Source organism: Lasioglossum baleicum, chromosome 20 (genome assembly GCF_051020765.1).
Source record: "Lasioglossum baleicum chromosome 20, iyLasBale1, whole genome shotgun sequence".
Lineage (NCBI taxonomy): Eukaryota > Metazoa > Arthropoda > Insecta > Hymenoptera > Halictidae > Lasioglossum > Lasioglossum baleicum.
In genome coordinates this window covers 2,471,439-2,497,286 of record NC_134948.1, presented here as the reverse complement: position 1 = coordinate 2,497,286, position 25,848 = coordinate 2,471,439, and the positions used below count along the sequence as shown (strand labels likewise).

Below are 25,848 nucleotides of genomic sequence, written 5' to 3'. Positions count from 1 at the left end.
CGCAGTCTACTTTATGGAGACGCAGTCTACTTTATGGAGACGCAGTCTACTGATTATCAATACAGCGACTCGACCATTTCCGGCAAGAGGAACTAGCGGGTTTATCCATCGGCTGCCGCAGCACAAGCGAAGTATAGCAGCATAGCAGTGGACTGATGATGATCTGATATAATCGTCCGTACCTCCCAGTACTGCAGTATTATACTAGAAGTCTGACGGTGTGCCGAGTCTCTCCGAGCTAGTCAACATTCGTGTTTATAAATGTTTAGAATGTAATATACATAAGTTATGTACATGTACAATATACAAACACTTTATGTATGGGGATTTACGATGGGTAAATAAAGACAATGTATTAAAAAGAATATCTGCGTATTGTATTTATTGAACCAACTATTTTTCCCGAATGTCCCACTTGTCATTGACTCGTACTACTGAATTTCGAATACCTCCTTCCACATCATGTTCTCCTAATACAAAACTCAATTCTCGAGATTTTCGAAAATTTTCGCCAATTTTCGAGCGTCTGACTTGTCGTTGAGTTATACTACTGAATTTCGTGCCACCTCCTCCGATATCATGTGCTCCTGATACTTTCTCAATTTCCGAGATTTTCAAAAATTTTCGACTGTCTGGCTTGTCGTTGACTCGTACTACTGAATTTCGAATACCTCCTTCGACATCATGTTCTCCTAATACAAAACTCAATTTTCGAGATTTTCGAAAATTTTCGCCAATTTTCGAGCGTCTGACTTGTCGTTGAGTTATACTACTGAATTTCGTGCCACCTCCTCCGATATCATGTGCTCCTGATACTTTCTCAATTTCCGAGATTTTCAAAAATTTTCGACTGTCTGGCTTGTCGTTGACTCGTACTACTGAATTTCGAATACCTCCTTCGACATCATGTTCTCCTAATACAAAACTCAATTTTCGAGATTTTCGAAAATTTTCGCCAATTTTCGAGCGTCTGACTTGTCGTTGAGTTATACTACTGAATTTCGTGCCACCTCCTCCGATATCATGTGCTCCTGATACTTTCTCAATTTCCGAGATTTTCAAAAATTTTCGACCGTCTGGCTTGTCGTTGACTTATACTACTGAATTTCGAATACCTCCTTCGACATCATGTTCTCCTAATACAAAACTCAATTTTCGAGATTTTCGAAAATTTTCGCCAATTTTCGAGCGTCTGACTTGTCGTTGAGTTATACTACTGAATTTCGTGCCACCTCCTCCGATATCATGTGCTCCTGATACTTTCTCAATTTCCGAGATTTTCAAAAATTTTCGACTGTCTGGCTTGTCGTTGACTCGTACTACTGAATTTCGAATACCTCCTTCGACATCATGTTCTCCTAATACAAAACTCAATTTTCGAGATTTTCGAAAATTTTCGCCAATTTTCGAGCGTCTGACTTGTCGTTGAGTTATACTACTGAATTTCGTGCCACCTCCTCCGATATCATGTGCTCCTGATACTTTCTCAATTTCCGAGATTTTCAAAAATTTTCGACCGTCTGGCTTGTCGTTGACTTATACTACTGAATTTCGAATACCTCCTTCGACATCATGTTCTCCTAATACAAAACTCAATTTTCGAGATTTTCGAAAATTTTCGCCAATTTTCGAGCGTCTGACTTGTCGTTGAGTTATACTACTGAATTTCGTGCCACCTCCTCCGATATCATGTGCTCCTGATACTTTCTCAATTTCCGAGATTTTCAAAAATTTTCGACCGTCTGGCTTGTCGTTGACTCGTACTACTGAATTTCGAATACCTCCTTCGACATCATGTTCTCCTAATACAAAACTCAATTCTCGAGATTTTCGAAAATTTTCGCCAATTTTCGAGCGTCTGACTTGTCGTTGACTCGTACTACTGAATTTCGAATACCTCCTTCGACATCATGTTCTCCTAATACAAAACTCAATTCTCGAGATTTTCGAAAATTTTCAAGAATTTTCGGCCGTCTGACTTGTCGTTGACTCGTACTACTGAATTTCGAATACCTCCTTCCACATCATGTTCTCCTAATACAAAACTCAATTCTCGAGATTTTCGAAAATTTTCGCCAATTTTCGAGCGTCTGACTTGTCGTTGACTCGTACTACTGAATTTCGAATACCTCCTTCGACATCATGTTCTCCTAATACAAAACTCAATTCTCGAGATTTTCGAAAATTTTCGCCAATTTTCGAGCGTCTGACTTGTCGTTGACTCGTACTACTGAATTTCGAATACCTCCTTCGACATCATGTTCTCCTAATACAAAACTCAATTCTCGAGATTTTCGAAAATTTTCAAGAATTTTCGGCTGTCTGACTTGTCGTTGACTCGTACTACTGAATTTCGAATACCTCCTTCCACATCATGTTCTCCTAATACAAAACTCAATTCTCGAGATTTTCGAAAATTTTCGCCAATTTTCGAGCGTCTGACTTGTCGTTGACTTGTACTACTGAATTTCGTGCCACCTCCTTCGATATCATGTTCTCCTAATACAAAACTCAATTTTCGAGATTTTCGAAAATTTTTGGCCGTCTGACTTGTCGTTGACTTGTACTACTGAATTTCGTGCCACCTCCTTCGATATCATGTTCTCCTAATACAAAACTCAATTTTCGAGATTTTCGAAAATGATGTTGAAGGAGGTATTCGAAATTCAGTAGTGCAACTCAACGACAAGTCAGACGGTCGAAAATCTCGAAAATTCAGTTTTATATAAGAAGTAGAACTATTATAAGAAGGCAGATCGAAACGAGCACCCGCGACGAACACGTCTGTCAACGATTATCCGCGCGTCTTACGGTTTTACAAATAAATACGGCTTATTCCTTACAAGATGATTATCGCGGTACGATGAGAAGAAGGTACCTGGCAGGAATCCGATGAAGTAGGTACGAATGCGTAGGCTAAAGCTACTTCGAGATCCAGGAACGTCACGGGGAGCTAGATATGCATCCGGGCCGAGGGGGTGTAGCCTTCGAAAATTATCCTATAGGGCATAAGAAAACACCGAATTATTCGAGTGACACGATCTCCCATAAGACTGGCATTTAATACACATCTCTTCGGATGCTGCAACCACCGATAAGATCGTCGGTGTCCATGTCACAGATTTAATAACAGTGTAGTGGGTTATGTTTCCTGCTAAAGACGATGTAGGCTCTGTTCCCTGCTAAAGATGATGTAGGAGAGCTGTTCCAAACGGGACGGCCAAAAGCATGGCCTCTCTGCCGAAAGATAATATTTGCCGTGGCGCAGCAACGTCTCCGAACGAGGTCCGAAAGATGGAAACTCGGCGGAAAAGTACCGTGTCAAACATCTTGATTGTCTGAAACGAGCCTGGGACCCTTTGCCACGTACGGGCGCAGGGCGGGGAGAGATCAAAAGAGGAAAAGAATGGCTCGAGGAAACTGGTGTCCAATAATTGACTCGCTCGTGGCACTTTTAAGGGTACCTTAACGTTCCATCCGGGCTTCCCGTTTGCTAGAGCGCGGAGCGTGCGCGCGCGATCGGCCGGCCACACACGCGGATAAGTGACGCAACACGGTCCGGTCCGTGCCGTGGATAATGGGACGGAACGAAGCAGAAAATGGCACATCAAAAAGAAACTTGGACAAAGGAGAGAAACACGGTTGTCCATTTAATGAAACAAAGTGCCAAACAGCACTCAGGGTATTAGATACCGCAGCGGTGGCGTCTCAATGTTCATCGATCTACCGCCATTCGCCGCCGAAGACACCTGTCACACATCGTCTAATTACTATAATTGCGCTTAAATGGATTTCCGAGGGAGCGAGCTTTGTATCTTGTATTTTCTGCTTGAACAGCGGCTTACGTTCATTACATTACCGGTAATTCGATACCCGAGTTTCTGTGTCCGGGGTACAAAACCCCGGGATGAGGAAATCGGACCCTGATCGTCTCCCCTAATTTGTATCACGCGATAAACACTTTTTCTCCTGTCCGCCATCCGACGGGGATTATTGAAGTTCGCAAACTGCAGCGTCTGATCAGTTCACAATGCACAGGTTTTAATTCCCGGCTTTAAAGTGTGACCGTTAATCAGTTTAAAGTAAAAGGGGGCGGCAGCGCGGGGATTGAATTAAAAGTCCCGATTAAAAGGGAGCGCCTCGAGCTAGTCCGGAAATATTAAGCTTGCGTAACTCGATTCACTTTCGGCCCCGGAGTTTCCTCCCACGAATTATTTCGCGAATAAATACGAGACCCGGCCGCGCGGCGACGTTGAACAAACCGGCGGCCTGCAGCTTCGACGTCCACGCGGCTCTCCTCTCTCTAATTAATTTAAACATATTTTTCATTCAATTTCCAATGGGCCAGTCCCGTCGCGCGCACTGATTTCCCTCCATTCCTAGTTATTAAATGTTTCATCCTTCGCACGTTTCTGCTGCATATAATACTTCCGTGGGGTGTCTGTGGCACTTTCTGAGATGGCCACGCCCATACAGTCGCGTAGTAGGGGTAAACCACGCCCATCGGGACGGTTGGTGGGAGGATGCCACGCCCATTATTTCCTGGCGATACGCTATAGCGAATGGTGAGAAGTTTTGCGGCGTCCGTTTTATAAAATGAATCGAAATACGAATGTTTGTGGGTCAATCTCGTCCCGGCCTTGTAATTTCTGGCCAACTGAAAGGTTTAAATCCCCGGACGAGATGTTGCAGTAATTTTGTTCCTTGGGACACGACGTAAGTAGATTATACACGGCTCGATCCCGGGGATTTAAGTCGATCAGAGCCCATGAATGGTCTTTTGGAGGGCTTCTGATTGGGAAAGATCAGAGAGACGCCCATCCGTTCTCAAAGGCGCGGCGTGGTTAACCCATTTTCTCGGTTACGGCTGACGGAAGGCCGACGGCAACAACAAGCGCGACGAAAGTGCCTCTTTCTTACCCGAAAGAGGAAAAGCCGCTTTCGTTTCGGACTCCCCTTTCCGACAAAACCCAATATTGAAAAACGCTCCGTCGCGACGAACATTATTCGTCGCGTGATTTTTCGAAACGGGTTCCCCGAATGCCACGATCACGAAAATTTCCGAGCGATTGTTTTCGCGTCCGCCGGATGGAATTTCTATATTAGAAAATACGCGGCAGCGACCAATCACCTACGAAGACTTCTAAAACCTGACCGAAACTTCTGCCCGGGGGCGTGTCTGACATATTTCGCGCTGGAATGTTTCTCTCTGAATACGCTGAAATGCGCGGCACGATTTTCGGATGCCAGCCCCGTCTCTCATATGGGTGATCCCCTGATTTCTCGATTTCCCGAGGTTCCCGGACCTCTTTTCAGCGCGGTCACCGCACCGTACAGCCGCGCCGTACCGGCTCGTTGAATTCCTTGTCCGCTTTTTAATTACTTAATTAACTGTCAGTGAATTATTCACCGTTCAACATTAGCTGAAACTGAATTAAGAAATAATCCCCCGGGAGGCCGTCAGCTTCATCGTTCCTCCACCACTGGCATATCCACCGGTTAGATTTTCCTACCGGGTCGAATCGGTTGCCAGTTGATCTGAAAAATTCAGTGAAATAGATAATAAATTGTCTGTCTGTTAATAAATTGGAAATTGCTGTGCGCCGGGGTTAGAAAGACATTTTTGCCTGGATAATCTGATTCCAGAGTGACTGAGAGGTACGAGAATCTCAGTATTGTTCGGAGATGTTCCTTTCATTTCTCAAAGAGATTCTCGAGCAACGGCCGGCCATCGCGGTGCATCGACGGGTCGAGTCCGCTCCGTGGAAACGGCTTTTATTGACAATTAAGGTACTTCGAGCAGAAGAATTCATTCCTTTTCGAAAAAAGGGACCGGGAATTTCCGTTCCCGATGATCGGGACGGACGTGTTTCCACGGGATAGTCCCCGTAAGTACTCCGGAACAGCTCTTCCGGTGTTCTTCTTTTCATTTTTCTCGTGGCCCCTGGTTCAATATAGAGCTCTCGCGAGCACGCCCACACAATCGTGCGCTCTCTCGCAGGAAAGGGTTGAAATTTGGTCGGTGCGGCTGGCCACGCACAAAAGAATCAAAGCGTAGAAAGGTAATGGTACTGGCCGGGCCAGCGCGGCCAGTAATATTCCAGGGTGGACTCTGCTTTCGGTTCGAGTGGCCCTCACAAAGCTGCCGTTTAGATAAATTGCTCCCACCTGTGCCACAACGGGGCCGGTCTCTTCGAAAATCCGCCTGGACACACGCTCTCGTCCCTTCGGTTAATCTCTTCCTTTGTTTCTCCCGCTTTTTCCCCTCCGAATCGTCGTTTATCGAGTTATTGTTTGCGGAACGGGCGGATATGGAATCTGCTAAAATCGTCAGAAGTTAAGCCGGGTACACGGACAATCATCGTTCGAGGATAAACGGTGGATCGTTCGGGATTCCGTGGAAATTTGAACCCGAACGAATTGGGGATAATAAAACTGCAGTATTCACCGAGGCTAGCGAGCTTAGAGAAAGTCAGGGGTCCAGGGATTTAGGTACGGGGAAAGTTTCCCGATTGCGAAGTCTTAAGAAATTTGGGGATTTCATAATTTAGGGGATTAAGAGGCCGGAGCCGGATGCTCTTAAATTTCTAGAGCGCTAGAGGCGCGAGAATGTGGAGCTGTAGGCGGCTAAATTGGGTATGGAGGAATCTAGGGAAATAGGCGGCTAGGGATTCGAGAGTTTATGGGTTGACAAGTTGCGGGACTTCAGAAATGGGATGGTCGGGGACGTGTGGATCTATCAACACTGGAGAAGTTTCGTATCTAGAGAAAGATTCAATAGGAACTAGGAAATTTGGCGACTTAGGGGATGGGAGTCTTGGGACCGTGGCCTAGCAATTTGGGGATGTGGAATTTGGGGGATTACTGATTTAGGAGGCTAGCAATTTGAGGGTCTGGAAATTTGGGGGTTTAGAAATTTGGGGGCCAAGTAATTTAGGGGTTTAGTAATTTCAGAGCTTAGTGATTTGGAGACCTTAGAATTTGGGGGCCTGGGAATTTGGGGATCTATGAGTTTGGAAGTCTAGCAATTTGGGGATCTATGAATTTCGAGGTCTTGCAATTTGGGGATCTTGTAATTAGGGAGATTACTAATTTAGGGGGCTAGCAATTTGGGGGTTTAGTAATTTCAGAGCTTGGCGATTTGGAGACCTTAGAATTTGGGGGCCTAGTAATTTAGAGACCTAGGGATTTGGGAGCCTAGGTATTTGGGGGTTTAGTAATTTCAGAGCTTAGTGATTCGGAGACCTTAGAATTTGGGGGCCTAGGAGTTTGGGGATCTACGAGTTTGGAGGCCTAGCAATTCGGAAGCCTAAGAATTTGGGGATGTAGTAATTTGGAGACCTAGGGATTTGGTAGCCTAAGTATTTGGGGATCTAGTAATTTGGGGGATTAGTAATCTGGAGTTCTGTAGACTTATGGTGCTAGTAATTTACAGTTCCCAGAGACTTAGTGACCTAGATCCCTGGCAACTCAGAAGAGGGGGGTCTGCGGACCTAGTGATTTATCCCAGAACATCAAGGATTGAGGTCTGACGCCGTTCCCACTGATCAGACCGTCGATTGCTCGACAACAAAATAGGAAATTCATTCAATTAGCAGGATGTCGGGTATCAATCCACTTAACTCGCATCCCATCGCGAAAACGGCATCGAATAAACGGCCGCTTCAATTGTGTTTCCTCTTAAGGAAACCATTGACTTGCGCGAGGGGGTGGGGTAGGGTTCCAGAGCGAAATCAGTTACGATTGAAAGTGCGCGTTCTCGGGAACGCGTTTAATTCGCAAGATCTAGGATCGGGGGAATAAGGAGGCGCGCAAAGGAAACGGAATTAGTGGAAAGGGGATAGCTCACTGTCTGCTCGCGTATGCAGCCAACGGAGGGAAATTAACGCGGGGCCGAAATACTTCACCTGTCAGCGTGGAAGCAGGCGGGATTAGACAAATGCCGATCGATTTTTTCATTCGGTGCATGGTTAAATGAAAATCTCCTCGCTCAAAACTTCCTGGAATACCGATGGACGCCCCGTTTCCTGTCTATTAATTCTTATCGGATTTTCTTGGACGGCTGGCTGGCTGTCAGTCTTCGTTCTCGATCAAAGACACACGAATTTTGGCTTGCCTCGCTGCTTTATTTTTAACCCAGCGAGAAGTTCCACGTCGATTTCACCGGTGTGCATTTTCCTCGACGACGCTCGACGATGTTTCACCATGTTCGGTCGCGTTTCGTAATTTACTCGTACCGTGCAGTTTCTGATTATTCGGGGGATTATTCTTCGAAGAAATTCACTGGGGTTTGATGATGATAAATCAAACGGATGTGAGATTAGGGCAGGGGGTGGCCGACTGCTACAAAGTAGCACGAGACAGGTAACATGATTCCCATTGAGATTCGGAGCTGCTGGCACCGAGCCAGACCAGCCTCTTTCTCTCTGCACTTCCTCTCCTCGTCCCTCCCGCAGCACGTTACCTCTTGTAATCTGACCATAACTTACCCTCTTCCCTCGCCTTTTTGTTTTTCTTTGGATTTCATTACATTTGTTGCCGGCCCGCAAGCACTTGTTACCGACTATTAAGAATCAAGAGAGAACCGCGTTACGGACCAAGCTGGAATAATGCGGCCAGCTACAGCTAGCTCAAAAAATTTACGTGCATACTTCAGGTACTTGTGACGGAGATTTCTTGACGTTTTGCGCGAGTTAATTTATTTATCGGTCGGGGTTAAAGAAACTCTAAACTGAAATACTTCGTAGAAAATGGTCCTCCAGTAATTTATTTATCAGTCAGGATTGAAGGTATTTTTATGTGAAAAGTCAAAGAGAACATCGATTTTACCATTCTGCGCGCATTAATGTATTGATTAATCAAGCTCCGAGAGATTCCGGGAATAAAAATCGAACGGGTTTTTACCGTTCTGTGTACACGAATTTATTTATACATCGTGGAATTTAAAATCCGGCAGGAAATGGTTTTTGCTATTCTGCAAACATTATTGAATGTATTAACGAAGCTCGCGGAGAGTCTGGAATTAAAAATGGAACAGAAAATTATTTTCACCGTACCGTACCTAGTGATTTATTTATCAGTCGACATTAAAGGAATTTTCGAGTTTAACATCGAAGTGATATATTCAGAAGCTGTTCGCATTTAATTAGCCGGCTAATCAAGCTTCATAAAATGTACGAGATATTTTTGAAATTTGCGGAGTGTGCGATATGGTTTGCGAGTGTATGACAAGCCATGGTGTTTAGTGTCCTTCTGCGGTTATTAAGCGTTAATTAGTTGGCCGCATGTGTGACTTGTACCGCAGTTGGCGTCGATGTTGATTCGAGCTGCGTCTAAGTTACACTGCCGCGGGCTAGTTAATTAATATTAAATTACACTTTAATTAATTTCCGTAGGTAACCGACGCCGAAACGATTCGCTGTCCCCCGGAATCGATACGCCGAAATGTTCTGCGTTACAGTAAACCCTCCGAGCGAAATTTTATAGAATATAATCGTGACGTGGTACAATATTAATAAACGGCAGGGGTTGGAAGAGAGAGAGAGAGACGGGAGAGTTTGCGAGGAATGACGTAATCTGTATTAATAAACAGAAACGCAACCATAACAACGAATACGAAATTATTAATCACCGTTCCCGGCAAACATTTCTGCTATTATTACCGGCCATTAATTAATTATTGTTATGATTATTTTTACCTAGCAGATAGAGAGATCGAGTGACATTCGAAACACACAGCAAATGAGACTTCTTACAGGAATTGGTAGTGATTGCAACGTTATTTCCAGCGGAATTAATTATGGAGTCATTCGATATTAACATAAATAGAGCCGGAATTGTTATTTGATTTCGCAAAAGTGTAATTAACAAGCAACTGCGAAAGGTAACAAGATTTCGGATAAAGGAAAATTGGATCAAATATTATCATCGTGTTGTTATTATTAGAGATATTGCCGAGAAGGGATTGTGACATTGTTCCTGGTGAAGTCGCCGCGAGTGAATTAATTACAACGAATAGCATTTAACATTAACACAAATGGAACTGGGAAATGTCGCTCATTTTAATAAAAATATTATTGTTAATATTTGGGCAATGTGATTACAGGGGTTGCAATATTTGAGCTGCGACAGAGAATGGTGAATTTTATGTTATTGTGCGGAGCTCTTTTGTAACCAACGAAATTCTCTGATTTGGTATTAACGCAAATTGGGTCTGCAATGTTGTTCGTACGAGTAAAAATATTGTGTTTCATATTATAGTTCGGCGATATTACTGCAGCGGAAAATTGCAAATATTCCAAGTACCCGGGACTTTTAAAGAATGCATTAATTTCATATTCACGGAAATGGTACCGAAGGAGTTAAATTTTTTAATGAATGTGTTATATTTAATGGGGTAAAAAGATTTACATTCTGTTCAATCGTGACCATACACTTTTGCCAACCCCGTCAGAATCGATTAATTCAATAATTCCACAAATGGCACCGAAGGTATTGTCCATTTTAATCGAAATACAATATTCAACGGAACGTTCAACGGAAGTTACTTTAAAATCAATCGCAAAATTTTGTACCGAACAAACAAACAAACAAACAGACAGACAGACAATAAACACTAATAAACACTAATAAAAACGTATTAAAATGCCCGTGTAGAAAACAATAAATTCTCGTCCACCACTCTCAGAAGAAAATCATCGATTGATCAGGGTCTGATGGAGGTCTGGCAAATTAGAAACGGTAACTCGAGCGCGTCGAGTGGTGCGGCGTTGGTTCTCAGTCGTCGTCGTAGCGAAATGTCAAAAGCACCCGTGGGTTTACATCGATCCGTTGGTCGCCCGGTTAATGCAGGCTTATATTTGCCGGCGAATCCAAACATACAACCGGAAGTTTCGTCGGTCTCTCGTCGGTCGATCGAAATATCTTCGCGGGTGTTCACGCGCGCGCGGTGTGTGCCGGCGAAACTCGATCTTCGAGTTTCGGGGTGCCAATACTCGGCTCTCACCGGCTTGTGGAAATATTTGACGTTAAGAAACCTGGCGGACGTAGTGGGGAGGAAGATTAACGCGCTCTCGCCCCAGAGTTTCCGGGGACGGATGGCCAATTAATACACGAGCGAAAACGGGGGTGGGAAACAATGGGGGCGCTAGAAACGAGGCGGAACCGAAACTTGTTCTCGCGTTTATTTTGCTGGCGGCCCGGAACTTATTGCGGACCGTTCTGAATCTGTTACGTTACGGTCCACAAGTTGAATTCTCGAGCGATTAAGATTTAATGGTGTTGGCGCCTTGAAAAAGTCGATTGTTCTTTTCTTCAAGGTTCTTCAAGTACTCTAGATTTCGGGATTTATCCTGGGACCTGGATGTTGAAGAATCTATGAATGTTACGGTGAATACCTTGACTTCTGGAGCGATTAAGACTGGAGCGGACCTGGGGAGAAATTCCGCGAGAAACCGAAATTCGGGAGCACGCAACTGGGAACCGCGACGATAAAAAGCTATTGGCGGTTGTAAAGTGGCCGGAACTGTGGGCCGCTTGTAAAAAGATTGGACGGCGTGTGTATACGCCGCGCAGCCGGAACTTTCCGCCGGGGTATCGCCGCTGCCGCGATGTAAAAATAAGGAAAACGACTGCCCGTTAAAAAGCGGCCACCGGGAATAAATAAAGTCCGGAAACTTCAGCGTGGTTCCGTGCTCGGGTGCAAACAGACGGGAAGTCGGGGAAACGGAGACCTCGTATCCGGAGAATTGCGGAGGCGTGGGTGTAGCGAGGCAGGATCTAGGGATCTCGTTACTTGGGGACCTAGGGACTTTGGAATTTAAATGTTAGGACCTAGGAACTTGGTGATCCGGGGATTTCGAGGACCTGTGAATTTAGGTATTTAGGTCCAGGGACTTAGGACCTGAAGCAGCTGGGGATATAAAACCTACAGGATCCTTAGGACCTATCGGAAGATAGTATTATAATTTCCGAAATGAAACGTCTAGGGAGTAGAATCTCCGAGAAGCCCTGAATATACAGAAGTCCAGAAACTGAAGAATCGAGGGACCCAGAAGCCCGGATACAATGGGAAGTTCCGAACTTCCGAATATAGGGACTCCAGGGACGGGGAAGCCCAAGATCATAACCTCTAAGTGCTTGAGAAATTCATGGGGATTCGGTGGGTAGGTTGCTGCAGCGTTTCACGGAGGATCGTGGAATCGGCGAAACAAACGATCGCGCCGGAAATACAATTTATGAAAATGCACGCGGTGGGAGATGTAACATCGGAAGTTGGACGGTATTACACGGACGAAGGATTATGCTGGTTTATACGGGTTTCGGTCTAGTCATTCGCGTAGACGCGCGCGCCCGCGCGCTGTTTAAGTGTCGTAGATCGCGCGCGCGGGGGAGGGCAGGCGGTTCGTGTAATCCCCGCAACACGAATAACGCAGTCGAGATTAATTAGGAGTCTGCCACCGGCCCGGGATTTTAATAGTAGACGCGGGTGGGTAGAACGTTGTTTACAGTAAATAGTATCGCTATGTTTTGCGTTGCTCCGCGGCACGTATCGGGTAACAGGTACACGGGGGCGTGAATGCTCCGGCCGATGGGAACTGCTAAGTGTTAGATATTACGGAGGGGGACCGGCGCTGAACTCTCCGGCTCCCGGAAAATAGTAAATCCATTACCGGGCGGCAAGTTTCACCCTCTTTAGAATCCATGAAATAATTAAATGACGCGAAAAACGGGTTCCATGGAAATCACCGACACAAATTTCCCTGACACGGTTTTCACCGACTCCAGATTTGACCGACAATAACGATTTTTACCGGCAACGAATTTGATCGGCAACGCATTTGACCGGCAACGAATTTGTTCGGCAACGAATTTGATCCATAACGACTTCAGACGACCACAGTATGTGATAATACTGTATGATAATGAGACTGCGGATTTTATGCATTTATGACAAAAATGGGTAAGCACAATTTAAAGCAGTGGACATATTAAAAAGATTTAAAGACATCAGTGTATTGGTTTCAGCTTGATCAGATAATTAAAAGAGGAAAGAAATTTTTATTTCACTCCTGTGTCTTGCAATCAATGCAAACATTTTTTATTTTGCATAAAGATCCGCAGTCTAATGATGTTATACATACTGTGATCGTCTCAAGTCGTTGTGGATCAAATTCGTTGCAAGTCAAACTCGTTGTCGGCCAAAGTTATTGTCGGTAAAATCTGGAGTCGGGGAAATTTGTGTCGGTGATTTCCATGGGACACGCAAAAAATATCCTCATTGTATCTCTAGCGGCCCAGTTATTCGAATGATTTATTTCGCGCGTGCAATTCTGTGAACTGAGATCATTGTCCCCTCCGCCATGTCTGGTTGTCATCGAGTTACATATTGGCGAATCGTAACAGGCTTGACCGTGTACCATTGTACATCGACGGGGGATGAGCGGTCCGGTGGGCGGTGTAGTCGCGGTCGATGGAAGTCATATTAAACGTATTAAATGCCGTGAATAAATATCAATTTGATTGATCACTATCGGGATCGTTTTGAAATCGTTCCGTTTCCCTCCGTCGTTACCTTTTCTCCCTCGACGAACCCGCGTTCTCGTTCCTGCTCGTGTCTGTATAGCCGAGGCCGGGCGTTAACGTTTCCTGGCGTTGATTTATGGGTGTTGCTCCGAGCCATTCCCCGTGTCATCGACGCGTCGAACGGCGTCGTCGAGGGAACGAGCCCCGGCGTCGTCGTCTATGCTTGACCGTTCGGTGTTTTCGATCGTATTAGCAGCGCGCGGCACAATCGCCGAAGAAAAATTATCTTCGTGGGAGATCTTGTAAATCGCGGACCGGCCGCCATCAATCTTGCCTCGGCTCGATCGTAATTTGGTTCCGCAAGTAAATCTATGGGCATTCCAAGAGAGAGAGAGAGAGAGAGAGCCTGGTTCTCGTTGCAGCCGTGAAACCAGCCCCGGAAAAACACGGTGCACGCCTCGAAGCCGTTGAGAGATCGAACGGAAAACGAAAACAAGAACCCCCCCCTCTCGGTCGTCCCCGGGGTCGTTCTGAAAAGCTTCCGAAGTAAATTCCCAGCCGTCCCGGCCAAGGGAACTCTCCTCTTTTCCACTGGTTTTCGGAGGTCGCTGTCGTTCGTCGGAGATAACAGCGACGCAATTAATCATGCCTCGGGCTCTGCAACCTGGCCCCCACCGTGTCCAAATACGTTATGAACGTAGCGTATACGCCATTGTATCGCGCGGCATACACACGCGCCTACCAGACGCTACTGGACACAACACGGCTACCGAACGTGGAAGGGGAAGCTCGGGCTAGGGGTGCACGGTTCATCAATAACCGGTATTTCCACCCCTTCCTGTCCGCCCTGCGATTCTACATCCTTTCCATAAAACTAGCAAGACTGCATTCGGCCTCCCCCCCCGTACACGCTTGCCAGGCAATTTATTAACCCAGAACCGATCTCGCCTTTTCCGACTGGCACCCTTTCGTTAACTGCTCCGCCGGCGGATTTATTATGCCCCTGTCAACGCGTTTCGCTCGCTGACGATGCACACAGTCAGGGGAATGACTCGACTCCTCCGCGTTTCTGGATTCTCCGCCTAACTGCGCGGTACGCCTAACAGGATCTACCTAACTTTTGGATCTCCCTAACTTGGACTTAGACCCCCTATCGTAGACTCTCCATATCTTGGACTATTTTTTTTTTTGTTAAGGGAAAGGCTAAAACCGGGGGAAAACCCAGTAAACACCCATCGCCGGGATGTTCCATGGACCGCCCCTCTACCAAGCATTTGATGCCCGGGCATATGATGAAGTTCATCATCAGATGAACTAAGGGCCTCCACATTTCGTATTGCTCCTCAGTTCTTCGTCCCTGGAGGCCTACTTCCAAGATTCAATAGGAACTAGGAAATTTGGGGATTTAGGGGATGGGAATCTTGGGACCGTGGCCTAGCAATTGGGCGATGTGGAATTTGGAGGATTACTAATTTAGGGGGCTAGCAATTTGGGGATCTAGAAATTTGGGGACCTAGGAATTTGGGGGTTTAGTAATGTCAGAGCTTAGTGATTTAGAGACCTTAGAATTTGGGGATCTATGAGCCCTGGAGGCCTACTTCCACGCCTGTTCTTGTTTTTCTCCGTATCTTGGACTCGACTAATCCAGCTGTATGATGGTCTTGCGTAGCCTGAAAATAGGAATATTTATGGTTGCAATACAGAAACGTGGACGTTACACGTCGCTTTGGCGGTAGGATAGCGCGGTAATTGAGTTCGGCAAAAATATTATACTTCGTTAGCGAGCCTGGTGACATAGTCAGGGCCAGCCGGCAACAGCAAAGAGTTTTTCGTTGAATTTTTCACCGCCTCTTTGTGCGCAAAATAAAAGTTGCCGATGCCGTATTGTCCGGAGTTTTTCCGTTGTTATCGAACGAATTGTTTTCGCCTTTTCATGTTCGTTCACCATATTGGTTTTTTTTCGGGAACAATGAAACGATACGAAAAATGAGACTCGGTTAAAGGAGGACGGTGTTCGAGCCTCATTGATTCGAGATTCTAAATGGATTCGACGTTTCGCGAGGCATATGAGGAATCGCGTCCATATTTGTAAATTGGAAGTGAAATTTATAATCAATTTCAATCAGTGTCGCTAATTTGAAACTAATTCCATCGGGAGAGCTAAACCCGCAGATGATTTCGACTAGAGAAACTGACGAGAGCCACGCGCTCGCTTATTTCGCCGAGATGATCACAGACAGTCGAGAGATCGACGTGCATAAATCTGTTGGTGCCTTCGACGCGAAAATCCGCGGCTGATAAGCGCGCGCGTCAAGGATTTGACAGTGACAGAAGCTGCATGCGCGCTGCATCAGGTCCAAATTTCATGACTGGCTCGAACTCTCGCCGCGTTTTCCCCATTCGGAGGGAATGTTGCCTGTCTCTCAATTAAGCTCGGAATTTGCACAAGGAAAATTGCGCCAGGATGCTTCGGAACTTCTCCTTGTTTATTGAACCTGCTAAAAATAGCTCCTTTCTCTAGGCATTTTATTGACGGGAATTTTTGCAATTCTATAAGCAAAGTTCTACTGATCCTGACTAGGCTCTGTCGACTTTAGACTGAGCTTGCAATATTTGCAATAACAAATCTACTGCAACTAACGTCAAGAGTATTTACCCGGAATCTTGCTACGTAGAAACTCACCTGATCCCAATCAAAATACTCCCACACACCGTCAGCAGCGATCAGGTTAGCAAAGACAGCCGAGGCAAGCAGCAGTATCCTCGACAAGTAAAATCAATATTCACCAATGAAGATCAACCAATAAACACCGGTGAATTCTGCAAGCTGGCACACGTCAAGACCCCGGAACAGCTCTTCCTATTATCGGAATTGCATTGGTTGCGGCCGCGATCGTCGGAATAATAACGAAACCGACGATAAACAGGCGAGAGAGAAATAAGACGAACGAAAGGAAGACGGCAGAGTTGGGCAAAAATTTAATCAGCGATTGGCGATTGACGAATTTAATCAGCAATTAACAATTAATCTCCTAGTTTAGTCGTCAATTGCGGTTAACGGTTATTAATCGTCAATCGGATGATCGATTAATGATTAACTGCTGAAATTTCGTCTATATATGTGTAATACAATATGGTCTAGAATATATTGGTCTATACATATATAATACTTTTATGTTTTTTTTCGATGATATTTTTTTTAATCAACGATTGCCGATTAACTTCATCAATCGATTGAATCAATCGTCGATTTTTCGATGATTTCTTTTTTTAATCGTACACATTAATCAATCAATCATGATTAAAATTTTAATCGATTAATGCCCAAGCCTGGAACACGGAATGCCATGACAGGTGGGGAAAGGGGTCGCTTAAAGCCGAGCAGCCTTTACAGATGCATCCGTGCAACGGAGAGCACCGCGTCGCTTTTTCCGTCCCCGATTTGTCTATAAGCTCCGCGAACCGGACCATGAGCTTGCACGCTTGCTACGCGCGAGCTGGGTTCCCTCAACTCCCCAGCACCCCGCCACGCCACCGGAATTATCGGCGAAACGTCAATATGCATTACCTTGACGTTCGTCTGACCGGTTAGGCATTGCTCCCTTGATCGCAAAGGTCTTGTCGAACCTTTGGTTGGTTTGCCTCCTCGGCTTTGCATTCGGTGAAACGCCGCTTTCTTAGAAACCGTTGCATTTCCTCGCACATTTTTGGTTTCCTCCTGTTGGAGGTCCGACTTGGACTCCCCTAGCTTTGGATTCCCTTAACTTGGACTCACCATAACTTGCACCCACACTGAACAGACTCAACTGTTCAACGAAAAGCTCCTCCCCTCTTAAAACTAGGACATCTGGAATTCTGTATGCTTAATGAAATCTCAGTGGTAGAGATACTGTTTTTTATTATTTTCTCCACTTGAGCAAATTTGAGCAGATTAAAACAATCACAGCAAAAACATTCACGTTGACACCTCGTGATACTTTCTTAAAACTCGCATCAAAGTTGATAAATGTTAAACATAAAAAATTGGGAAAAATTGCGATTATTTCAAAAAGAAATTTTTGGGAGATCGAAGGTCTCACAATACTAAACACACCCTGTAAAAATCAAATTAAAAAACCAAATAGCTTGCGGGGCACGCATGTTTAAAAAAGTGCACGGAATTTGATAAAGTTGATAAATGTTGAACATAAAAAACTGGGAAAATTTCGATTATTTCAAAAAGAAATTGTTTGGAGATTGAAGGTCTCGCAATACTAAACACACCCTGTAAAAATAAAATTAAAAAACCAAATAGCTTGCGAGGGACGCATGTTTAAAGAAATGCACGGAGTTAGACAGTAAAGTTTCAGCCTCGATTTTAATAACAAATTGATTTATTCAGTTCAAATTGCAGGTAGTTTTGGAAACTACGTTTTGTTACGAACATTTTAGGATACATAAATTTGCCTATCTTACACTTCGATGTTCGGGATTTTTTCCGTTGCACGACACACCGTGCGTTCGCCTAAATTCCCGAGGGCAGGGAGGGTAGCCAGTGCTGGTATCGTTTTGAGAGACGCGGTGAAAAATCAATCGCGCGTTACCTTGTCAATGGCCCCGCGTCTCGAATTAATCAACCCGTGATTCCTTCCGTGACGCGGTGTCCATTCCGGTGTGTGTTCCCGAACGCTAATTCGCCGGCGGCGGCCGTGGAAAAATTTGTTGATATTAAAAGAGGCGCAATGACGGCCGCTGGGGGTGGTATTGAAAATGTTGCCGCGCCGGAGATCATTGAGAGGCCGTCGAGTGAAAGGGGTGGCGAGGGAAACACGTGAAAAGGACAAGTGACCTATCGAAATCGATATCCCGGCGTGTATTCATCGAAATCGAAACCCGAGCAACGTTGGGAGTAGGGGGGCAGCTCGAACGGCAAGGGTAACGAGTTTCTGTAGCGGAGGAATGAAAAATGGTGGCAACTCGTTTTTACACGGGGCCCACCCACACGCACGCACACCGATGAAACGCTCCTTTCTGTTTGTACTGGTATTTTATTAGGAAGCCGAAAATTCAGATAGAAGTAAAATATCGCGTATTTAATGTGTCACTTCGCCCGGGAAATATTTACCGCCGCCCAGTTATCGGCCGAATTTATTTGCTCGTGCTCTCCCTATCTCTCTCTCTCTTCCCTTTTCCTTTTTAATTGCGGCTCTGTATTTCCACGGTTCCTTTGACCGACTACCGTCATCGATCTCTTTTTTTTCTCCCTCGATGCGCCAACTCGTTCCGCCCGACCGGGCCCCGCCATGATTAATTAAACGAACACGCGGCTCCTTTATTTGTTCCTTAACGTGTCGTCAGTCTTCATCGATTGTCGCCGATTCAAACGGCTGAAATACGAGCCGCGCGAAACTGTCGCCGTTGAATTTTTATGGTTTGTGCAAACCCGACCCGAACACAACAATTTCCATCACTGGAAACGACGTCACAATTTTCCTGTCGTTTCATTGCCCGGGACATTATAGTCTGCGCGAACTATTTCCGAAGTCATGGGAGCTATAGAAATAGCGGCCGAATTTTTCTCCATTGTATGTTCTAGTTTGCGCAAAAAAATTCGCCGAATAATTTCCTCCACGTCCCCGTATTTCTTCTCGCTCCGAAATAAATAAACGGCACCGTTCCCCCTGATAACTAATTTCCAGTGTTCAAAGTTCTTTTTTTTTTTGCATCGGTGGAACGAGGTGCTTGAAGCGAATCTGACGAAATAAAGCGACCTCGCGGAAAAAGCGAGGAAAAACGCGCACGACAACGCTGACCGACGCCGGCAAATATTTTTCCGAAAGAACAACGCAGCTGGGTGAACGATGCTTTCACCCTCGATATCGCGGCAAAAACACGGCATCAAGCGAATATCGACTGCCGCAAAAACAATGGTTTTTCTTTTGACGGACAAAAAAAAACGAGAACAGCGGTTCTTCCTCTAGCAATGAACGTTCCCGGCTAACGGGGGCGAGCTTGATCCCTTCCGGGGTGCATCTAAAATTATTTCCCATCGCCGAACGAGTCCTGCACGATTTTATAAAAAATATATACCCGAAAACAAACCTAGTAAAATAACGTCGGACGTTCCTGGAAAGTTTTGATCGACACGGTGATCCACAAAAAATTCTTTTGATGTGTTTGTGTTACGGGGAATGTGTATGAAATGGTATTTCACAAATTGCCCGGACATTTTATACAATAATATCCACGGTTCGTTGAGCAATGTTTTAAATTCGGACGCTCTCTAAATTAAAGACGACAACTTTTTTAATATTGTACTGGAGCTATTAGTTTACTACAGGATGTGAAAAGAAATTTTTTCAAAAATTGCAATTGATCAGTATTGTAGCAAAAATACTGAAATTTCATTTTACAACTTTTTTATGTGGGCCTATATGTATTGAAAATTTAAGAAATATGTTTTGTAGATCTGTGTTAATTATATGCACTTTGAAAGTTGCATCGAAATCGGTTGATGCAGGAAAAAACGACAGGCATTGAGAGATGTAATAATTCTTAAAATTAGACCGAAGATTTGGAATTTTTACCATCTTTAAACATTTGTAGCTAATTGCAACGTCGACCGATTTTGACGAAATTTTTATAATATGTTTAATTGACACAGATCTACAAAACGTACTTTTTAAATTTTCAACATAGGCCCACACAAAAGAGTTGTAAATTTTTTCTACAATTCCGATCAATTGCAATTTTTGAAAAAATTTCTTTTCAGATCCTGTAGTAAACTAATTGCTCCAGCTTCCCAAGAAAGTTCAAATCGTATAGTACAATATTAAAAAAGTTATCGTTTTTTTTAGACCGTCCGAATATTAATTCGAGTAACTGTATACAATCATATTATCTTCTTTTGGCTGTCGCACGTTCGCAGCCGACCAAAATTAATTTTTTCCTCCGTAACGAGCCCGGTCGGACTGCCAGCGTCGCTGGTATTTCGATGTGCGAGTCCAAGGCAGCCGTCTAAATGCTTTATTCAAAGTTCGGCGGCACAATGGCGTCCCGGCAATCAGATATGCGGTCTCGTTCCTCGGTGGATGAAAGAACTGAGGCGCGAGAAAAATATTTCCCGTTTCTCGCCCAGAGAGACACTCTCCGAACTTTTCTTCTTCTCCGCACTCGAGCGTATTCCGTCCCGGAAGCAACATGCTCCCCGCTTATCTGAAAACTCGTCCGCGAACGTTGGGACGCTTTCGTCTGCACTCACCAAAGAAAGGAATCTGGGTTTCCTGTCGGCGGTCGGGGAAACGTGCCCGAAGGGCAAAAGTTACGCCACCGGAGGGCAACAGGAGAAAAAGAACGCCTGGAGGATAGAGCGGGAGAGGGTTGGTTGGAAAGGAGGGGGTCGGAGGAAACGTTATGTAAGTCAGAGCCGTGAACAGCGAACCTACTTGGAATTCTAATGGGGATAAAGACCATCGCGCAGCCTGTTGCGTCGCAGCACGTGCTCCTATTAAAGTGTAGCTGCGATCTTGCCCCCGCTCCATAATTGTCACGAAATCAATTACGCTCGCCGTCTGACCGCCTCCTATTTTCATGAAGCTCGCCTGGAATGTTAAGATCGATTAAGTAGACGTTTTGTTTTTCGGGGAATTTGTAAATGGTCGAATTTTAAGTTTTTTCGAAATTACAACCCCGAACAATGTTCTACCTCGATGCTAGTCCAAGTGGAATAGAGTTAACAGTATTCGGTCTTTCTAATTGAATTCGTATTTCCCGCGTAAACGCAGCCTGTGGGAATGCCCCCCACCACGGTGACTCGGTGACTGTCGATCGGAGCCGAGCGGTGTCGGAGACACGCGAGCATCCCGTCGTGACATCGATCAGTTTCTGCGCGCGTGCAGTTTTATTTTGAACTCGATTTCAAGAGTTCCGCACCGTCAATAATTTTTAATTGTCCCGCGGAAGTGCCCGTGCCGAAAAACAATTCTTCTCCCCTTGTGTGTGTGTGTGTTTTGTTAAATTTGTTGTTCCCCGATTGTTTATTTACACACGGCGAACCTATGGGCATGCGCAACAATTTGAAACGGCATGCGTGTGGCAACAGGAGGTTCAAGCTTTGGCTGGATATCTTGCCAAACGTAAGCATTTCGAGTTTGTTTATGATTGTTTATTCTTCTGCTGCTGTTCTTTTTATTTATATTTTTTGATTATTGTCTCGCGTGAAGAAGTTAGAGGGGCACGGTATCAGACAGATCATGTTCTGGGATAAAATACAGACTGTACAAGACAGGATGAAACAGGATAAACAGGACAAACAGGACAATAAATGGGCTCCCTTTTCTCCACAGTCTGTGTCGGGTCTGGTTCTTCTCGAATAATGTGACAGCTGATTTTTATCCTGCAGACTGGCCCGAAATTTATTTAACAACTACTTAAAAATAAATAACTCGCTGTTCTTATTAAAAAATTTACCTAACATCAGACTGAATATAATGAAGAACTTTCCAGAAGGAGGAGGATCCCAAGTAAATTCACTTTAAAAATCATCTCCAGACCTCTGGAGCGCGGTGAATGTTCAGTGGGCGGAGCAACCGGCTTCGTCTCCGCCCACTGGCTCCATTTTTTAATGAAAGTATGTCCGAATTTTTGCTCATTTTTCTAAGGCACAGTCCTTACATCTTAAAGGGACGGTTCACCAAATTTGTAACCGGGAGAGAATCTGAGGAAGGGTGGCAATGAAACCGAGCAAGGGTGGTTGGTTAAATAATCGTCACATGTTTATCACGAGGAATACTTCAACGTGGTTTCGGGGCTCGTAATGGCGAATCCCCGAGGCTGATATCTCCTTTAACGAGCAAGTATGACCACATAATGGATCCCCACCATTGCCCAGGGTTTTCCTCATTTACAGCCTCTCTAAGACCCCTCGGGCTCGTTTACCAGCAATGATATAAAGATTATCTGTGTGATAAAGCGTTCTAGAGACCTCCTGGACAAAAGCCACGAATTACACCGGATGCATTTAGCACCAGAAATATCATTGCACAGTTTATCCACAATTCATCTCGAAACTAATGTATTAGAAAATTTTCCAAAGTCAGTACCATTCGAGAATGGTAAAAATTAAAATTTTCGCTTACAGAAAAAAAAAATGGAATTGTTTATAATAATTTATAGATTTTGTTGGAAAATCTGAGTCGCGGTAGATATTCCAGGGCAATGGGTTAATGGGGAATTTTTCCGTGGAGTATATTCAGTCTAAAACTATTCCCGACGGGGTTCGTTCGTTGTTTCCCACGATCGAGCAAACCGGAGCGTTTTCTAACGGAATTGGAATGTTGACTTCCGGTTGGCGGAGCGCATCCTCCCTCGTTATCAGGCTGTGGGAGGAGGTCACGGTGCCCATTTCCTACGAGCGATTTTCCGCGAATTGCCTCCATTATGTCCAATTATCGGCTCGGATGAAGGAAGACATATTCTCGTTGGGGGGCGGCTGAGAGCAGAAGATGGGCCAGAGCCAGAGGGGCGAGCAAGAAGGAGGAGGGAAGAGAATTTTTATTACACCGCGGGGGAGGGTTGTGGCGAGACCCTCTTGCACGGAAGGGTTGCGCTTTCATCGTCGAAAAGGACGACCAAACTGACGCATTCTATCGACAGACGTGTCATGGAAACGAAAGGAATACTGAATCAAAAAGCTCTGACGTATCAACAATTTCCACAATGTATGGGAATGTTCTCTAAAGTTTAACGAAGTTTGAAGACGAGGTTCATACTTGATAGGACGCAACGGAGGGTCCTGATGAATGTGTGATTTTATTTTTAGTGCAAGGATTTGTTGATTGGTTTTCGAATTGATATTCTGTAGAAAACAGTTCAAAACAATGTATGGGAATTTTTTCCAAAGTTTAACAAAGTTTGAAGACGAGGTTCATACTGGATAGGATGCAACGGAGGGTCCTGATGAATGTGTAATTTAATTTTTACTGCAAGGATTTGTTGATTGGTTTTCGTATTGCTATTCTGTAGAAAACAGTTCTAAAAAATTCAAACAGTTCAAAACAATGTATGGGAATGTTTTCCAAAGTTTAACAAAGTTTGGAGACGAGGTTCATACTTGATAGGATCCAACGGAGGGTCCTGCTGAATGTGTAATTTAATTTTTACTGCAAGGATTTGTTGATTGGTTTTCGAATTGATATTCTGTAGAAAACAGTTCAAAACAATGTATGGGAATTTTTGCAAAGTTTAACAAAGTTTGAAGACGAGGTTCATACTGGATAGGATGCAACGGAGGGTCCTGATGAATGTGTAATTGAATTTTTACTGCAAGGATTTGTTGATTGGTTTTCGAATTGCTATTCTGTAGAAAACAGTTCTAAAAAATTCAAACAGTTCAAAACAATGTATGGGAATGTTTTCCAAAGTTTAACAAAGTTTGGAGACGAGGTTCATACTTGATAGGATCCAACGGAGGGTCCTGCTGAATGTGTAATTTAATTTTTACTGCAAGGATTTGTTGATTGGTTTTCGAATTGATATTCTGTAGAAAACAGTTCAAAACAATGTATGGGAATTTTTGCAAAGTTTAACAAAGTTTGAAGACGAGGTTCATACTGGATAGGATGCAACGGAGGGTCCTGATGAATGTGTAATTGAATTTTTACTGCAAGGATTTGTTGATTGGTTTTCGTATTGCTATTCTGTAGAAAACAGTTGAATGCAGAGAAGAGAGAGATAGAGAGGAAGGGAGAGGGAGACGAAGCGCGGTGCTGGGAAAGTGGAGATGTTGGAACACGTTGTCCAGGCACGAAGAGGTCCTCGAGGTCGTTGCCGAGAGAGGTTGAACGGTGCTCGAAGTCAACCTTATTTGCACCATGAGCGCGTTCCTCGTGGCTTGCATCAGGCCACCTAACCTGCCTTTGCCGGGAAGGGAAACGCCGGGCAATTAAGCCTCTTCTTCTGCGATCGACAGCCACTCGCGTGGCGCGTCGTTTCGCCCTCGACATCTCGAGTGTCTCATTTGATAGCCTCTTCCTCGAAATTGCTCGGCCTGGACGTGGCTCCCGAATTGGACACTTCCAGACACTTTTCTCGACCCCCAGCACGAACAGCGATGCAACTGCCATAGCGCAGTCTACCTGTTAAACGGCGACGAGGACGATGTTGTTGCTGATCGCAAAAAAGAAAATGATCGTAGGGGACACTGATCTCTTTACTCATTCTTAGGGACGCAAGTCCGACGACTTCGGGCAGGCCTATTGAAGAATTTACAGGGGAGAGTTGTTCTATTATTGTTGAGCGATGTTCGTGTACCTTTTCAGTCGATCTGAACGATCAGCCTCCATGAATGTTTGAGAGGGGAGGGGTCTGGGGAAGTTAGGGGAACATTGTGTTTAAATCTCGAACAAGCACCCCGCGGCTGGGGTGAATCCCGATAAAAGTGAGATCGTTTCGGGTTCTAGTTTACGAGGTTTTCCGGCACTCTCTCTCTCTCACCTGTCTTTGAAATTTACTCGTATTTATCGTCACTTCTTATCGTTACTCGAGCTTTACAGAACCGAAGCACGTATAAGCAGCAGCTTTACGAGGTTTCCAAGCCTGAGCCATATTCCACCGACTGTCTCTACGATTCTTTTCCACGGTTTCCCTATTTCGTTGCTCTCTTTCTCTCTCTCTCTCTCTCTCTCTCTCTCTCTCTCTCTCTCTCTCTCTCTCCCGTTCTGGTTGGTCCACCAAGCTGGAGCCCTCCATGTCCTTTTCGCGGAGTCTTGTGAAGATGAGTTTCGAGTCTTCTGAAGTGGCTCCAGGTGGATTCGAGTAGCGGGAAACCTCGAAAGAAGGCCCCTGGGCAGCAGCAAACCTTTGAAATTAAACCCTCGACTCCTTTTGATCCTAGTGGTAATTCTTCTACCCCTTAACCCCGCTCGGCAGAAAGCAGAGACGGGGGAAAAACGTTGCTCGGACAGGGTATTCAACCGGCGCGTGTGGATTCGGGAACTGGCCCGCTTCAATTCGCCCGGCATTGTCGGGATTACTATTCCGACGGAGATTTTCAGTTTTCGAATGTCCGCGAACCTACTCTGTGCTGAGGGGACGCCATCAAATTACCCTCGATAGCCTCCTAAAAATAATTTACCATTTATTTCGTTCATCCCAATCAAGAATCCTTCCTGTTTTGAATTTCTTAAATTGAAGCTGAATGTGTTCGGAGAGTTTAGAAATCGCCAGCAGGTCGATTTGTTAATAAGTACTCGAGTAAGAATTTTAGTCCGACGTCCCAGTAATGTTTGAATAGCCCTCGGTAAGTAGCGAACGATTTCGAATGAAATTTTACTTCAACGAGAGAAT

At 44.8% G+C, this 25,848-nt stretch overlaps 1 protein-coding gene and 1 long non-coding RNA gene across 22 annotated transcripts in view; both read left to right on the top strand.

Moving 5' to 3' along the window:
* The window catches only part of LOC143218940 (uncharacterized), a 30,819-nt gene extending 5,199 nt beyond the window's left edge, over positions 1–25,620 (top strand). Inside the window, exon 2 of the long non-coding RNA XR_013011190.1 lies at positions 20–25,620. This is a non-coding gene — a long non-coding RNA (uncharacterized LOC143218940). The remainder of the gene's footprint in view (positions 1–19) is intronic.
* The window catches only part of Heph (polypyrimidine tract-binding protein 1 heph), a 478,446-nt gene that overhangs the window by 343,651 nt on the left and 108,947 nt on the right, over positions 1–25,848 (top strand). The gene's annotated exons all lie outside the window — the stretch shown is intronic.